This window comes from Eubalaena glacialis, chromosome 3, assembly GCF_028564815.1.
Source record: "Eubalaena glacialis isolate mEubGla1 chromosome 3, mEubGla1.1.hap2.+ XY, whole genome shotgun sequence".
Taxonomy (NCBI): Eukaryota; Metazoa; Chordata; class Mammalia; order Artiodactyla; family Balaenidae; genus Eubalaena; species Eubalaena glacialis.
Window position 1 is genome coordinate 23,356,212 of NC_083718.1, and position 7,148 is coordinate 23,363,359.

Below are 7,148 nucleotides of genomic sequence, written 5' to 3' on the forward strand. Positions count from 1 at the left end.
TCTATTTACAATAGCCAGGACATAGAAGCAACCTAAGTGTCCATTGACAGATGAATGGATAAAGAAGATGTGGCACATATATACAATGGAATATTACTCATCCATAAAAAGAAACGAAATTGACTTATTTGTAGTGAGGTGGATGGACCTAGAGTCTGACGTACAGAGTGAAGTAAGTCAGAAAGAGAAAAACAAATACCATATGCTAACACATATATATGGAATCTTAAAAAAAAAAAGGTCTGAAAAACCTAGGGGCAGGATAGGAATAAAGACGCAGATGTAGAGAATGGACTTGAGGACACGGGGAGGGGGAAGGGTAAGCTGGGACAAAGTGAGAGAGCAGCATGGACATATATACACTACCAAATGTAAAATAGATAGCTAGTGGGAAGCAGCCACATAGCACAGGGAGATCAGCTAGGTGCTTTGTGACCACCTAGAGGGGTGGGATAGGGAGGATGGGAAGGAGACACAAGAGTGAGGAGAAATGGGGATATATGTATATGTATAGCTGATTCACTTTGTTATAAAGCAGAAACCAGCACACCATTGTAAAGCAATTATACTCCAATAAAGATATTTTTAAAAATACAACAAAAAAAAGGTATTTGATAGATAACAGATAGTGAAAAAATTCTGACTTAGTGAATTAAAAGATGGACACACACACTAGAAACTTACAGGAAATATGTCTATATAGTCCAACTAATTCTTATTCCATGGAAGTCTCCCTCATATACTTTGCTTTCACCAGATCTGTTAATACTGAGCTACCTGTGCATATGGCTATGATAATGATGAAGTAAGATGTATGTTCCTCTTAAAGCTCCAAATTCTATCTAATGTTTGTTTATCAGAAGGGTTGTTCATCAGCCAAATGGTGCTACAATATGTCACCTGTTTTTATACCTCTTTTATCCAGATATAATTCACATACTACACAATTCACCCAGTTAAAATTTACAATTGAATTGTTTTTAGTATATTCACTGAGTTGTGCAACCATCACCACAGTCAATATTAGAATATTTTCATCACACCAAAAAGAAACCCCATACTCTTTAATAGCTGTCTATGGCTGGAGGCCTGGGGAGAAACGAGGAGTGACTGCTAAAAAGTAAGTGTTTTCTAAATTAATTAACTAACTAACTAACTAACTTTACTTAATTCATTTATTAGTTTTAATAGTGTTTTGTGGAGTTTGGTAGCATGTTGTTTATTCTCCACAAGTTTGTATTTTTTCCAGTTTTCTTCTTATAGTTGATTTAGATTTATACTATTGTGGTCAGAAAAGATGCTGGATATGATTTCAATCTTCCTAAATTTATTGAGGCTTGCTTTGTGACCCATCATGTGAACTATCCTGGAGAATGTTCCATGTGCATTTGAAAAGAATGTGCATTCTGCTGTTTTTGGATGAAATGTTCTCTATAAATCTATTACTTTCATCTGGTCCAATATGTCATTTAAGGCCAGTGTTTCCATACTGATTTTCTTTCTTGATGATATATTTGTTGCAGTAAGTGGGGTATTAAGGTCCCCTAATACTATTGTATTACTGTCAATTTCTCCCTTTACATCTGTTAATATTTACTTATATATTTAGGTACTCCTATATTGGGCACATAAATATTTACAAGCGTTATATCCTTGCATTGAATTGATCCCTTTATCATTATATAATGGCCTTCTTTGTCTCTTGTTACAGGCTTTGTTTTGAAGTCTATTTTGTCCTGTATAAGTACTGCTATCTCAGCTTTCTTTTCATTTCCATTTTCATGGAATATATTTTTTTTCATCCTTTCACTTTCAGTCTCTGTATGTTTTTAGATCTGAAGTGAGTCTCTTGTAGGCAGCATTTAGATGGTTCTTGTTTTTATCATTTCAGCCACCCTTGACTTTTGATTGGAGAATTTAGTCCATTTACACTTAATTATTGATAGGTGTGTACTTATTGCTATTTTGTTAATTGTTTTCAAGTTTTTTTGCAGTTATTCTCTGTTCCTTTCTTCTTCTCTCACTCTCTTCTTTTGTGATCTGATGATTTTCTTTAGTATTATGTTTGGATTCCTTTATTGTTATTTTTTGTACACCTATTAAAGGTTTTGGTTTGTGATTACCATGAGGTTCATGTGTAACAACTTATGCATGTCTATTTCATTTGATGGCCACTTAAGTTCAAACTCATTCTAAAAACACATTTTTACTCCCTCACTAACTTTCATGTTTTTGATATCATATTTTACATCTTTTTGTGTATCCCTTAACTAATTTTTGTAGTTTTTTAGTTTATTTTACTACTTTGTCTTTTAACCTCCATGATAGCTTTGTAAGCGGCTGATCGACTACCTTTATTATATGTTTGCTTTTATCAGTGAGATTTTTCCTTTAATGTGTTTTCTTATTTCTAGTTATGGCCTTTTCTTTTCCTCTAAAAGAAGTCCCTTTAACATTTCTCATAAGGCCAGGTTAGCAGTGATAAAGTCCTTTAGCTTTTGCTCATCTGGGAAACTCTTTATCTCTCCTCAAACGTGAGTGATAACCTTACTGGGTAGAGTAATATTCGATGTAATTTTTTTCCTTTCAGCACTTTGATATGTCATGCCACTCCTTTCTGGTCTATAAAGTTTCTGCTGAAAAATCAACTGATAATCTTATGAGAGTTCTGTTGTATGTAACTGGTTGTTTTTGTCTTGCTGCCTTTAAGATTCTCTCTTTATCTTTAAATTTTGACATTTTAATTATAATGTGTCTTTGTATGGGTCTCTTTGAGCTCATCTTGTTTGGGACTCTGTGCTTCATAGACTTGGATGTCTGTTTTCTTTGCCAGGTTAGAATAGTTTTCAGCCATTATTTCTTCAAATACATTTTCTGTCTCTTTCTCTCTCTCTCCTCCTTCTGAGACCCCTATAATGCAAATATTATTCTGCTTGATGTTGTCCAAAAAATCCCTTGTATTATCCTCATTTTGTTAAATTCTTTTTTTTTTTTTTTTTTGTCTTCCAATTGGGTGATTTCTACTATCTTGTCTTCCAGATCACTGAGCTGTTCTTCTGCATCACCTAATCTTCTGTTGATTCCATCTAGTGTATTTTTCATTTCAGTTCTTGTATTCTTCAGCTCTGATTGGTTCTTTTTATATTTTCTGTGTCTTTTTGAAGTTCTCACTATGTTTATCCATTCCTCTCTTCATTTTGCCCAAATTCTTTGTGCTTGTTTCTGTGTATTAGGTAGATCAGTTACAGATCCTGATCTTGAAGGAGTGGCCTTATGTAGAAGGTTTCCTGTGGGGCTCAGAAGAGTAATCTCTTCTGGTCACCAGAGCCAGGTGATCCATGGGTGTCCCCTGTGGGCTGCATGTACTTTCTTATTGTAATAGTACCACAGGAGCTGCAGGTACATTGGTGGAGGGGGCTGGCCCCAGTGTGACTGGCTATAGGGCCCAGCTGTGCGCTGGTGATCAGGTCTGAGATCCTGGGACAGGAACCACTTTGGGAGGGCAGTGCTGGTCCAGGCTGAAGCCACCTGTTGTATGTGGTGGCTTGGGACCTGCCTTGGAGGAGCATCACCAAGGCAGCCACTTTTGGGGGTACCAGTTGAGGTGGGTAGTTTGCATGGGGTGGGTCTGCAGGGGAACACTGAGGTGGGGCGAGCAGTGCTAGCAAGGTAGATGGCAAATGTTAGAAGTGGTGCCTGCCTGCACTAGGCCAGCTAGGTCGAGGGAGAATAAAAATAAAAGGGTGCCCACTAGTGCTTTGAGAAAGTTCCAACAGATCCCGGCCCCTAAGCACTTGCCCTAAAATTAGTCAGTGAATCTCTTTCACATATGGCCCAAGTGCTTTTCAAGTTGCTTTCTCTGCAATAGGAGTTTAAGCAAGTGAGTTTTTTGTGAGCCCTTTAAGAGCAAAGTCTTGGTTTCCTATAGCCCTCCAGCTTTCCCAGACATAAGCCCTGCTGGTTTTCAAAGCCAGAAGCTATGAGAGCTCACCTTCCTGGTGCAGGTCTTGCACCATAGGGCTGGGGTGCCTGTTGTGGGGCTTGAACCCCTCATTCCTTAAGGAGGACCTCTGTGTTTGTGATATCCCCTCCTGCTTGTGGGACACTGTATGGAGATATGTATCCTGACTAGACCACATCTCTGGCTCTCCTACCCATCTTGATGTAGTTTTTTCTTTATAATTGTAGCTGTAGGAAAGCTGTTCTGCTGGTCTTCAGGTCATTCTCAGAGAGTTGTTCTATGTGTACTTGTAGTTTGGTGTGTCCATGGAGGAGGTAAACTCAGGGTCTTCCTACTCTGCCATCTTGATCCCACCTTCACTTGAGCATTCTTTTGCAAAAACTGTGGGAATTTGATACAACATAAGGGAAGTTCAGATGTGGAAAGGGCTCATAATTTAGGGATAAACTGAAAAAAAATATGTTAAAATAGACCTATGAATATAAACACAGGAATCCTTTCTTAAGTGCATTTGCTTTATTTAATTCAATCTTAATGGAGTGGTCAAGGAGAATACAGTGTATTAATTTTTTCCCACAGAGCTGGAGAGTTTAACATGAGGCATTTTCGGTGTGAAACTTATTTATAGGTTTGCTGGCTGCCTCTGTTGGTGGGCTTGATACCATCATCTTACTTTATCAAAAATTTTATTTATGAACTCTTTCCCATCCCCCAATTCACTCAGTGCATTTGCTTTAATCCTTGCTGAGCTTGAACTCAGACATTAGCCTCTGAAGTACATGATGTGATCTTTTGGGTGGCATCTATGTGGTCACTCTTCTTTCCTACGCCTGGGCAGCCACAGTTCAGATTCGGTCTAAGAATTTTTCTCCAAGTGTACTGGGGTTACCACTTCCAGTCTGTAGGTACTGGCACAAAACATGAAATTGCTTGCCCTTCCTACCCTGGGACCTCTCTTATGTTTACTTTTCTGCTGATCCAGACTCAGAGTGAATAAAATGTGGCAAAATATGCCTTTGGCATATGGATTATTTTGAGCTGATTATTTTGAGAAAGATCAGCCACAGGAGATGCTCTGAACATAGAGTAGAGGTTACCCTTTTGTAAGGAAATTTACAGTTGTAAAAGAAACTCAATTTGTAAGCATGTCTCTCTCTCTTTACCAGGAAGAGAAGGATCACAGGAAACACTCATCCGTGGAGAAGGCACTGACTTAAATCTGCATAACTAACCTTACTCTTGTTTACCGTGTTTTTCCTGGTCACCTCCCCATAACTGGTTTCCTCCACACCTTTTATTTCTTCAATTTAGCTAAAGAAGATGGTATTTAAGTCTGAATTCTAAGCCACCTCTTTGAGAGTTTCCCCTGGTATACATGTTAATAACTTCTGTTTGTTTTTCTCTTGTTAATCTGTCTTTTGTTACATGAGCCCCAGCCCCTTAGAAGGGTAAAAGGAAAATTATTTTTTTCCTCGCCTACATAAGAATCTTCATCCTTCTCTACTTTCCCTTTCTCTTTCAGGACTGCAGGATAGCCCACAATTCAGACTCCCTAACTTCTAATGTACTCGAGACTCTGCTTAGAAATTGTCTGATTTATTTCTCAGCATTCCCTAATTGCTAATCCATAACATTTCTCTATATTCCATGACAACATCTGTGAGTCCTTTCCTTGTACTTTGTAAAAAAAGTTCCTTCTATGTGTATAATATTATGTTCTATATTAATTTTTTGGTCTGCCTATCTTTTCTTATTTGTAAAGACTTTGAAGACAAGTAATTGGTCTTACTCATTGTCATTTGTGTCAGAGTCCCTAAGAAATGCAAAGAACTCTCAGCACATAAATGGCTCTATAACCCTGCACTAAGAGACTTGACCAAACTTTAACGTGGTTTCTAGCAGTCTAAGGTCAATGTCCCTGGGAAAACACAGCCCCTTTTTGAGTCCCAATCTGGAAAGGCTCAGAGCTGCCAAAAGAATTTACTGTTTGTTCTGCTTAACACGTGAAAATAGGCCCCTTACCTCCCTTACTTAGAGCATTTACTAAAAAGGGCTTACAATTGTGAATCCTTTCTTTGTCCCTTTGAAATGTATGTGTATCTTCTACAACTCAGGAATGTCTTTCTCAGGCACCTGAAAACCATCAGGAAGGATAGAGTCTCTGTCTTCTGTCTCTGTAGGAGTATAGAATCCTAACTTTGATAATTGTCTGCTAGTAGACACAGCTGGCCTAATCACAATTACACTGAGGTAGTCTCTGTAATATTTCACTTCTTTGACTCTACCTGATCCCCCACTCACTCTCCCTCCTTACTCCTTCATTCTCCCTTTAAAACTCCCAGTCATTTCTACACATATTGGAATAGAGCTCAGTTCTTTCCCCTACTGAGAGTAGTTACTGAATAAAATCTGTTTTCACCACCTTAACTAATGTCCAGTTTTGTTTGCCTTTGACACCCTAGCATAGGCTGTGTTTGATAAATATTTGACAGCTTATTGTGGAATGTGAGGATATGTTGGCAAGGCCAATTTGGAGTATAAGTGTGTAAGGGTCTGTGCATCATGCATGCATTCATTCACTTGTTCATGTATTTGTTTATTAATCATGTCCCAGGAGCTGCAGTGTGCCACATGTTTACAGAAGCTTCACGAAGGGCTTGAAGACAAAAGACTCCTAGAAACAAATTGTCCCACCAAAGCACTTTGTTCAATATTGTTGTGTATGGAGGGGTTGATGGAAATTGGGCAGGTTGACTAATTAAATTGCAAGGGTGTTTTATGGCATTAGAAAATTTAATATATTCTTTAAAGTTCAATGAAAGATTGTAAAAATCTCATTTTTAAAAATGATTTCATGAAATAGATACCAAGTGAGGAGAGATTTTTTTTTTTTTTTGGCACATGTTTTCTAGTTTTACAGTTTCACAAGATTTTTTTTTTTTTTGGTTGGTTGGTTTAGTATCTGCTGTTTAATGTTGTGTTGAAAATAGACTCAAGAGAACCCCATTTTAACCTTGCAAAATGAGTTGCAGGTGTTTTCCTTATTTCCTTGCCCAAATATCAAGTTTCAAGAATTCCAGCCTTGTAATTATATGCCAATACTACACAAGGTGCTGATTATCTGCATTTGATTCACTAATTATATTGTCTCTCCTCCTTCCTCACCTAAAGGTTACATTTACATAAA